The sequence below is a fragment of the Gracilinanus agilis genome, chromosome 6, assembly GCF_016433145.1.
Source record: "Gracilinanus agilis isolate LMUSP501 chromosome 6, AgileGrace, whole genome shotgun sequence".
Lineage (NCBI taxonomy): Eukaryota > Metazoa > Chordata > Mammalia > Didelphimorphia > Didelphidae > Gracilinanus > Gracilinanus agilis.
The window spans coordinates 264,653,622-264,665,623 of NC_058135.1; positions in this window are offsets into that span (position 1 = coordinate 264,653,622).

Genomic DNA, 12,002 nt, shown 5'->3' on the forward strand with positions numbered 1-12,002 from the left:
GTTGAGAGCACCACCATCTTTCCAACCATGGGATTAGCCACTTGGGTTTCTTCCTCCACTCCTCACTCAATATATCCATTCATGTTACCAGGACTTGTGGATTTTTCCTCTACAATATTTCCATCTGTTCCTTGATATCTACTTAAAAGGATAACCCTCTAGCTTAGGCATTCACAATTTATTGCCAAAACTATTTTAATGGCTTCTAAATAGAACTCCCTTTTAGAATTCTCTCTTCTCTCCAATCTATCTTCTACAGTTACCAAAATGATTTTCCCAAAGTTCAAGTCTGACCACATATTTTCCCTGGCAAATAAACTCTAAGTTCAAATCCAAGAGTATCCTCCATCCACTATATCATCACACAATCAAGGTTGCACACCTAGTGAAGATTGGAAATAAGACGAGAAATCAAGTTTCCTGAATCCAAGGCCAATGCATTTTTCACTCTAACAAATCCAAGGCAATAAATGTTTATTAATTACCTTCTAATAACAAAGCACCATATTAATCCCTGGATATATATATATATATATTTATACTAAGATCTTAAAAAAAAACAACATCAGTCCTTAAGAAACTTGGATTCTATAAGAGGGATATAGGGGCAGCTGGGTAGCTCAGTGGATTGAGAGTCAGGCCTACAGATGGGAGGTCCTAGGTTCAAATCCAGCCTCAGACACTTCCCAGCTGTGTGACCCTGGGCAAGTCACTTGACTCCCATTGCCCACCCTTACCACTCTTCCACCAAGGAGCCAATACGCAGAAGTTAAGGGTTTAAAAAATAAATAAATAAATAAATAAAAAAGAGGGATTTAATTACGGTGGGTTGGAGCTATTTCTAACCTGAGAACTGATAGTTAAACTTTCATTATGGGCATCTATACCTTATTAATTGCTATTCATTAGAATCAGGGCTTCATTTATTATTTTGTTGATTTCTAGACTTAAGAAAGGGGCAGGGGGGCAGCTGGGTAGCTCAGTGGATTGAGAGTCAGGCTTAGAGATGGGAGGTCCTAGGTTCAAAGCCAGCCTCAGACACTTCCCAGCTGTGTGACACTGGGCAAGTCACTTGACCCCCATTGCCCACCCTTACCACTCTTCCACCTATGAACCAATACGCAAAAAGTTAAGGGTTTAAAAAAATTAATTTAAAAAAAGGGGAAGTTAGGTGATACAATTAATAGAATGCCAGACTTAGAGGAAGACCTGAGTTCAAATTTGACCTCAGATAATTACTGTGTGACCCTAAGCAAGTCACTGAACCCTTTCCCCCATCAGATCCTCCTCTATAAAATGAACTGGAAAAGGAAATGACAAATCACTCCATTATCTTTGCCAAGAATGGAGTCATGAATAGATAGATATAACTGAAAACCACCAGCAAAAAAGTAAGACTTAAAAAAATCATTTATAATTCAGGATAAACTTAAAAGTCGGTGTGTAAGGGCATCTGGATGACTAGTTTTAGAGTCAAGCCTAGGGACAGGAGTTCAAATCTGGCCTCAGACAATTCCTAGCTGTTTGATCCTGGACACATCCCTTAACCCCAATTGCCTAACTCTTCTGCCTGGGAACCAATATTTAGTACTGATTTTGGTAGAAGGTAAAGGTTAAAAAAAATGTATCCTTCCTCTCCTATCTGTCTGTAGACTGGACCAGCTTGGTTGTTAAACATTTACCAGCACATCCCTCTATAAACATTGCTTGAGTTCAACTGACTTACACTAAAAAACTCAGAGAATAACGTCATCCTGAGCCTGGTGCCTGGAAAGGGAACCCTAATAATCATCACAATAACTGAAATTTATAGAGCACTTTAAGGTTTACAAAGACCTTTATTTTCATTATTTCCTTCAGCCTCACCACACCTCCAGATACAATACATTAAAAAATCCCCTCTTATACACATGATAATTTGAGGAGTAATAATAAACAAGATGGCAAAGGAAGAGCTTTCTGCCAAGGATGTCACAGAATCAGGGCCTTGAATGAAGCTAAAAATGCTGCAGAGTGAAGGCAAGGGATGGATTTCCAAGCATTTGGGACAGCTTTGACAAAGAAGAGCCGTTGTAGATGGTATTTTGAGTTGAGGGGAATATCAAATTGGCCAGTTTGAATAGAAAACATAGAGCAGAAAAAAAGAAATATCAGAAAAAAGCCTGGAAACAGGGAGGCGGGCGCCATACTGGGAAGGACAAACTGAAAAGTTCTCCCAATGGCCCTCATTCTCCCCTTCAAAGCCACATACAGGAAAAGTCCCCATTTCCCATGACATAAACATATTGAAAGAGTAGACTAAACCCAACTTCAGTCTGATGGTTCTACAAAGTAATCATAGATAACAATGTCTGTCTTCTCAAAAAAAAATCATAGCATCATAGGCTCCCTACAGTCAGCATCCTTAACTGTGGGACACATCTAACTGCAAACAGGAAGACAGTAATGAATAGGTGCTGTCATGGGGGCTGTAGTGTTTTCTACAGGAGCCAACTATATTCATTCATGACTGAACTAGTCAGTATTTTCTATCCGAAGTCAAATACTCAGCGGGCCACCCTGTGGGATCCTGACCCTCCCATGGGAAGAGCCTGAAGATGGGAAAATGAAGCTGAGGAAATTCTATGTGTCTTTATTTATATTGAAGGAACGTCGGATATATTGACCTAATTTACCAGTTTTTTTTATCTCATTTACCTAAATTAGTTTTGTGTAATTAGAAATCTTGAACCCTTGGACTCCATCTCCCAGAATTCTTTTTCTCATCCCCAAATTCCTTTTCCACTCTCCCCGTATTTGCATCCTCACATATTGTGTAGCCCTGCCTTGGGGCTCTCTTCTTTCCTGACTGTGGCTGGATTAGCTCCCTCTTTACTCAAACTTTTTATTTTCCTCTACTTCAAGTTATTATTAATAAATATTATAAATTATAATGCTTGGAGTTAGGGTATATTAATTTTTAAGCTTACAGTTTGTTTACCAAACTCAGGACAATAGGATACTGGTACATGAACCATTTGGGTGTAGAATGATGAACTGTAATGTGAAGACAGTGGAGGGAACAAATCAATCCACATAAGTTCAGAGCAGATCTAGGCAAGGAGACTTGGATTCAAGACCTAAACATGATAGGTATATTCTTCTGGGTTATTGATTGAAGTGCTCTGTGCCTCAGTTTCCCTATCTGTAAAATTAGTGAGAGTGACTCAGTGGGATCCAGGGTTTCTTCCTCTTTGAAATCTGTGGATCTACAATGATATATCTCTAAAATTGTGCCTGTGGGTTGGTAGTGGGTGCTTAGTCACTGGAAGTTCCAGTTCAGGTGGAAAAAATAAAATAACAACAACAATAACCAAGCAAACACACACAAATGCACCCACATATACACACATATATAAAAAGGCATTCTGGCAGTCTGAAATTGAAAGCTGAAGTAATGTGGAATTCATGTAACCTGAATAGAAATGAGAGTGATTCAGGTCACAGGTAACCTAGCAGCAGACAGGACAAGAACCCAGGTCTCATGGTCTTTTATTACTTGATATTGTATACTTGTTCTGTTGACATCTGTGGCATGGTAGATGGAGAGCCAGCCTTAAAACCAGAAAGACCTATGTTTAAGTCCTCACTTTGATATACACTGGCTATGTAACCTTGTTCAAATAAATCACTTTATGTCTCAGCTCTAGGCAACCTCTCTAGACTTTTAAATTTCAGAAAAGATGTTGATCTAAATTAAAAGAGAGAGTTCCAAAGTCCAATAAAAGCACATGGTCTTTTCTGATCCTTATCTATTGATTCAATATCTTCTCCTTTGAAGAACAGCATATTTGAAGCAATAGTAAGAGGGGTGGTAGCAGCAAAAACTTTGGGAGCTCTAAGCCTAGAGATGGTAAGGGGATCAGACAACAAAAAGGGCAGAAGGATTATATGGGTCCTATTGCTCTATTGCCCATGCACAGTTCTTAGGCACAATTCTAGCGTAAAGATGAGGGCTGGGGTTCTCTTAGAAGGGAACACTTGCCCTGGTCATAGTTCAAGGCAAAAAGGAATATTATTGTGTTTGCAGGGAATCAAGTCAAGAGCACAGACCAGAAGAGCCATGATTACAACTCTCTCTACTTCCCAGCACCTTAGAAGCATCAAAATCTTGTAGATCCCCAGAAGTGGTTCTGAAAATTAAAAAAAAAAAGGCTGGAGCTTAATACAGTGCCTTCCCACCACCACATGAGCAGGATACAACTTTAACATAAAATTCAAACTCAAGAAATAGGTTAGAAAAATGAGTACAAGGGAAAAAAATTGATTAAAAAAGCTATTAGAATGTCAGGACACACCAAGATATAAACTCACAAGAAAACAATGATGTAAAAGCAATTAGAAGCAAAGCCTCAAATATAGATGCTAAATGGACCCAAGCCACAGAAGAATTCCTGAAAGAGTAAAAGAGATAACATTAATGGAGGAAAATTTGAAGGGAAAAAAGAGTATTTTGCAAGAAATTTATGAAAACAAAATTAACAGTTTGATAAAAGAGGAACAAGAAAAGACTGAAGAAAATTAACTACTTAAAAGACAGAAGTAGCCCAATATCAAAAAAGGCACAAAAATTTACTGGAGAAAAGACTTCTTAATAAAAATAAACAAACAAACAGAATTGGCTAATTAGAACAATAGTTATAAAGGAAAAATATTTAAAAATTAGAATTGGGCACGTGGAAGGTAATTATTCATGAAATTTTAAAAACAATAAAAAAGCAAAAATAACCCAGAAATGTTACTACTTGGTCTGTATCCTAAAGAAACCAAAGAAAAAGGAAAATGATCTATATCAGTGATTCCCAAAGTGGGAGTGCTACCGCCCTCTGGTGGGTGCTGCAGTGATCCAGGGAGGCAGTGATGGCCACAGGTGCATTTATCTTTCCTATTAATTGCTATTAAAATTAAAAAAAAAATAATTTCCAGGGGGCTAAGTAATATTTTTTCTGGAAAGGGAGCGGTAGGCCAAAAAAGTTTGGGAACCACTGATCTACATGTACAAAAAATATTTGGAGCAGCTCTTTTTCGTGATGGCAAAGGATTGGAAATTGTGATTATGCCATGAGTTGGGGAACAACTGAACAAATTTTGGTATATAATGTGATAGAGTACTAATGTGAGAAATGACCAGGGAAAGAGGTTCAGAAAAACATGGCAAAAATTATATTTACTGATGCAAAGTGCAGTGAGAAGAACCAGGAGATCATTGTGTACCATAACAGCAATGTTGTAATAATTATCAACTATGAAAGACTGGATTACTTTAATCAATATGATGATCTAATACAATTCCAAATGACTCACGATGAAAAATTGCTATCTACAACCAGAAAAAATATTGATGAACTCTGAGTGGAAATTGAAATAGGATTTACTCTATTTTTTTGCTTTAAAATATGACTAATATGGAAATGTTTTGTATGATTTCAAAAGTATAATTTGCATCATATTGCTTGCCTTCTCAATGGGTGGGGCAGGGGAGAGAAAGGGAGATAATTTGGAAGTTAAAATGTAAAAGAAAATAATGTTACAAATAAATTAATATTTTAAAAGCTGTATATGTATAAAGATATATATTTAAGAAGGTAATATTTCTGAAGCACCTCATAGAAGACTCATTCATTGTGGGAACCATCTTCCATTGGTTTCCTCTAATTATCTGCTGTTCACACATCACAATCCTTTTTTTTTATTATTCTCTGTAGATCATTCCTATAGACTATTCCTATTCAAAGAACTGATTCTTGTAGAGCCCTGCTATTCCCTACCTGGGCAGTCTGCAAAGTAGTAAATGAAATTATTCCACCATTTAATGGAGACGGTATACTTTGTTCTTCAAAGGCAGTCATTAAATGTGGATTCCAGTATCCTTTATTTATGAGGCACAATTGATTATCAGCAAATCCAATTTATCAGTATTTTTTTGTCAGCATTTACTCAAAAAAACCCCAATATATTATTGGTCTAAAAAACTTCCATAAAGAATCACGGAATTTCAGACTTGGAGAGAAGACGAGAGAAAAACTCGCTACTCTTAAAGCAGCTCATTCTACTTTGTGAAATCTCTAAAAAACAACAAAAACACCTCCTCTTGACTATCACCCTATCACTGAACCTCAGGAACTTCTAACTATCACAGCAGGGCTCAGTTCTCAGGTTGGGACTTAAGGACAAGATATTTCAAACCTCTTCCATGTGATTTTTTCTACATTTTACATTTCATTCACAACTTAATTTTTTCTCCTTTTTTTTTTTGAATTTTATTCTTTTTATTTTTTTTATTATTTCTTTTGCCAATTGATTTCATGCACCCCCGTGACTCACTTAGCCATGCATCCTTGGCTGACTTTTTCAGGGGATAATGTGTTAGTTAAATATTTTCCTCAGGGTGGGGTGTGTTAAGTTTTTATAATCATAATGTCTGAACTATAATCTATATTGCAAGTCAATTTTTACTCCTTTAGAAGTAAACTCAGTGGGGGTTAATGTTAATTCTCAGAAGAAAATGTATGTTTTGTAATCTATAATGTAAAGTTTAAATTCTTTGAGAGTAATTTCAGGATAAGGATTTTGCCATCTCCCCAGAATCCAGATGACGAACCTGTTTGGTGGAGGCACCAAAAGATGCCTGAAGAGCCTTCACTGGATCATGAAGACCCAAATTTGAACTTTGGGGCGCAGTTGATCTGAACTATGGGGGTTGAATGAATTGAATCCATTTATTTTGAATGGACAGTTTATGCCAGAAAGGGGGACTGCCCCCTTAATGGTATTTTGTCAATGTACCAAACATTGGTTTTGTTCTTTCTCCCTTTTATCTCTAAATTATTGTAAACTCTAATTTGATTATATTTTCCTGATCCATTGGGGAGATTTATCTCCCAAAGGATCACAGGGGGGTAATGTGTTAGTTAAAATCACCTGGGGTTCTATTTGGAAGGATTGAACTTCAATATAGTGTTTGAAAAACTTCTGTGGACCTGTGGGGGTCCTTAAAACTACATTTCCCGTGGTCCAATGGGTTTCATGGGTTTCCTATTTTGGATGACGTATTAAAGGTGAGGGACTGTTTTAAGTAGGAGGTAGTGACTTGGAACTTCCTCTTTAGTTACCTGAGCTTGAGGAGAGAGGAAGGTAAATGGTTGAGGTGAGGTTGGAATAGGTTTTTCTTACAGGCGTGTGGTCAGTTTATCTCTATCAGCATGGCTTTTATTAAAATACTATTCTTCCTTTTGATCTCGACCCTCATCATTTTTAATCATAACACAGCTCTATACCAAAAGATAGTAATAACCTCATCTGGAGTCTCCCACTGGACTGATTCTCATGTGTCATGATCAAGGTGCCCTTTGATATCCTGAATTCTCCTCTCTGGAAATATCACATTTCATTGACTTTCATTTAAAAATTTAAAAATTAACCACTTATGGCTATGTGGTATAGTGGATATGACCTGGACTTAGGGTCATCATAAACATAATTTCAAACCATCTTAGACACTTGCTGACTGTGTGATCCTAAATAATTTACTTAGCCTTTCTGTTCCTCAAGTGTGGACATTCCCAATCAACAGAGTGAATGAAGAGTATGGGGCAAATTATTAATGGTCAATGGTTGAAGACAACCATACCTTTCTCCTATATTTGATCACTCATCCTAGTCAAGATGTACAAAACTAATTACCTTAATGCTTTCACTGGATTTAATTCATATATGGGAAGGACAAATACTTTATGAGGTTCACTGAAAACTAAGGATACCTTCAAGAGTTACTTTTGATGATAATTATAGTATTCATCTTATATAGCTCTTTAAGGTTACCAGATCATTTTATCTATCTATCTACACACATATATATGAATATATATATATATATATATATATATATATATCACTCCTTTTATCCTTACAGCAATCTATGGTAAGTGGCATTACTCTGTCCTCCTTTGGGCAGTTAGGTGGACCTTTGGAGAGAGTGCAAGGAATGATATCAGGAAGATTCTTATTCATGAATCCAAATCTAGCCTCAGATACCAGCTGTGGGATCCTGGGAAAATAACTTAAAACTGTTGCCCTCAGTTTTTTCATCTGCAAAATGAACCAGCGAAAAAAAAAATAGCAAAGCACTCCAGTATCTTTGCCAAGAAAACCCAAAATGAGGTCCAAAGAGTCAGACATAACTGGAACAAATGAATAATAAAATTACCAACTCTACTTTGCAGATGAGGCAACTAAGTCTGATGAAGTTTAGTTAACTTGTGGAAGGCCATATAGCTAGTAAGTGCCCGAAATAATATTTAAATCCATGTCCCCTTCCCTCCAGACCTCAGACATAGCTCTGGGACCCCAGGCTCTAATAGATAAGTTTGCCTTATCTAGCTCAGAACTAGACCACTATATCCCATCCTGCATCTTTCTAAACCATAGCAATAGGATGCCAATGCATAAGCCAGTCCTATGTACAATGACAAATTCAAGTGACCCTTTTCCTCCCCATGGAAACCTGGATTCTCCTCCATGGGCACTGGTTACGGGTAATGAGATTTCTGATTGTCTTGTTTACAAATAGACCACCATGACACTTCTTGGCCATTTCTGAAATACTTCCCCTTTCTAACACAAGCTATCCTTTATGTTTCCGCTCCCTCCATCAGAATGTAAACACATTAAGGGCAGGGATTATATTTTCTGATTTTATTTGTATTTCTAGAACTCAGATAATGCTTTTCAAAAGTAATCAATTTTTTTTTTCATTCATTCAGGTCTTATTCCAAATCAAAACTATATCCACTGAACTAAGCTATCTCTCCACATATTTTTCTGTCATAATGTATTGTGTTACTCTTGTAATATTTAGTTTAACTTTTGAAATACTAGTCCAAAGTTTCATTTAAATAGACAGGTAGATATAATGATATCTAAATAGATGATGGAGATAAAAATAATAGATAATACATAGCTAGATGATACATACATAAATAAGAAAGGGAGAGAGAGAGAAGAGGGAGAGATGGACAGACAGACAGAGACAGAGAGACAGAGATAAAAACAGCGACAGAGACTAGGTTTTTTTTTCGTCTTTTATCTAAGCTAGTTTCATATCCAATGCTAGGTTTTCAGTTCAAGTCTGCATTGAAGATTCACCCCTGGGCCCATGCAATTGAAAAAAAAAAAACTTTTATTTTCCAAAGATTTTTGATTTGTTGAAAGTTTGAGTATCAGGTATAGAGAAAAGGAGGAGATAATGGAAAGCACTTTTCAACGGCAACTCCACCTCTCATGACTTTGAACCCCAGAATAAATAGAAAGGACAGGAAATGAAAGCATCTCTTTGCTTTTTCTTAAATGCTGCAATGAATAGGTGTCAACTCTCCTCTTGTAGCTCTGGCAGTTCTTACTTTCAAAAGAACAATCAGAAGGAAATCCTTTTAGGAAATTGATCCACTGGAGTTTGAAATGCTTAAAAATAAACTGTCAGGTCTATATGTTTTTCCCCCTTACACAACCTGTCAACTTCACCTCTGCCTTCTTATTTTCTCAACCTGAAGAGCAGAGCATTGCATTTCCAAGGACTGCCGAGGAGCTCTGCATTTGTCAGTGGTATTGAAGACACTGACTAAATATTTTATAAATTGAAGTGAGACCTGATGGGAAATAAAAGCCAACCACTGCTCCCCCATGCCCTTACACCAATACCCATTCAATTTATGTTCTCCTTTGAGTCAAGGTACAAATGGGCTCAAATCCCACTTACTTTTGGAAGGAAGCCTTCAACAATCCCTTCAGATGCTAGCATAATGATGATGATGATGATATTGTTCATAGAAAATTAATAAGGCTTGCAAATTTGTTTTTATTTCATTTATTCCTTACAATAATCCTGTGAGTTGGTGCTATTATTATCCCCATTTTATGTGTGAGGAAACTGGTCCAAAGTAAGGTTATTAACTCCCTCAGGGGCACAAAGCTAATGAGTATCTGACACAGGATTCAAACTCAGTTCTTAACCCCAAATCCAGCACTGATCAACTGTTCCAAATAGCTACCCATCTTTGTGCCTTCTCCTGGGAGTTTGCCTTCTATATGTATCTTATATGTTCCTACTTATTTTCAGGCTTTCTTCCCCTCCTCTACTGGGATACCCATCCAGAATTGACCCATATTCTAGGAATGCTCTCCTTTTTTTCTTTTCTCTTTTCAACATATTCAAGCACTTTGCATCCTTTCTGGTCAGTCTCATCTCAGTTCCTTTATGGAGACTGCTTACCTACTCTAGTCTCAAAACCTTTCCTTCTCTGATCTTCTAATGGACTTTCTATTTATAACAGGACATGATTCAATATATAATGTTATTGTACAGTGTATAAATATATTATTTCATGCAATGTTCCATTCTTATTAATTTGTTTCTTGATTGTATGACATGATTTCTAACTAAATGATGAATCCCTTAAGGGCATAACTTATACTTAAAGAACAGAGCATAGCACAGTGCTGAATACCTCATTGTGCATAAAACTACAGAATTGAGAGGAATAATTTCATCTTGCTAGCACCCATCAACTCTGAATAAGCACGAGGACTACTGGAAGGTGAATTGCATGGCATATTAGTGCTATTATAAAATGACCTCCTCTAATAAAATAAATTATCAAGGTAGCCTTTAGGACTGAATGTCATTATAGTGTTAGATACGAAGTGCTAGAGTTACATATAAGAAGCAAGGACAAAGTTAAGCATAGGTGTTCTTTTTAAAAAATTTAAATGGCTCATGGCCTTGGGTTATATGGTTAAAATATGAATATGTCTTAAGTACATTTCCCCAGCATTTTCTTTAGCAGAGTTTGGTTCTGAGGACTATGCACCTTATAATAAAAAATGCAGTTTTATTTACTACACAAAGCAAAGAGGGAAATTTTCTGGGTTTATTTTCTTCTCTCTTGAATAGTCATTTATCACTGATAGTTGGAAGAAATTTCCAGAGCTAGAATTTCTTTTAGTATCTTTCTCAAGGCAGGTGATACAGATAGGGACAGATTCAAGACTACTATTCCAGTCCCGATGTGTTTTACTTAAACTCACTGTACCATTTCCTCTCTTCTTTAAATAGTTAAAAAAGTCATAAGGATTGGGATGAAGGTAGAAGAATATGTTCTAAAAAAGATTCTAAGTTCCTCTTTAGAGAAATGCAAATTAAGCAACTCAGAGGTACCACCTGACACCTATCAGATTGGCTGATATGATAGTAAAGAAAAATAATAAATATTGGAGGGAATGTGTCAAAATTGGGACATTAATGTCTTACTGGTAGAGTTGTGAATTGATTCAACCATTCAGGAGGGCAATTTGGAATTATTGTTAAAGAGCTGCAAAAGAATGCATACCTTTTGATCCAGCAATACCACTATTGTATCTTCCTAAAGAAGTAAAAAATGGAAAAAGACCTGTTAAAACAAAAATATTTATACCTGTGCTCTTTGTGATAGCAAAGCTTCGAAACTAAAGGGATATCCCACAGTTGGGGAATGGCTGATGATGGTAATGGAATATTATTGGGCTATATGGAATGAAGAACAGAAGGATTTCAGAAAGAACTGGAAACACCTGGGTGAACTGATGCAGAGTGAAATGAACAGAACCAGAACAACATTATATACACAGTAATTGAAATATTGTGAAATGATCAAATGTGGTAGACTTTGCTACTAATAGCAATACAATGATCCAGGACAATTCTGAGGGACTTATAAGAAAGAATGTTATCTACCTCAGAACTGTTGGAGTAGAAATGAAGATGAAAACATATGATTTATCAGGTGTTTAATCGGGTATATGATATGGGGATTTGGTTTTATAAAACTATTCACTTGCCAAAAAAGAATAATATGAAAAAGTACATTTCACATGTGTTTCCTATTCAAATGAAGAACAAAGAGATTATACAATTGCCTGGAGCTACCAAA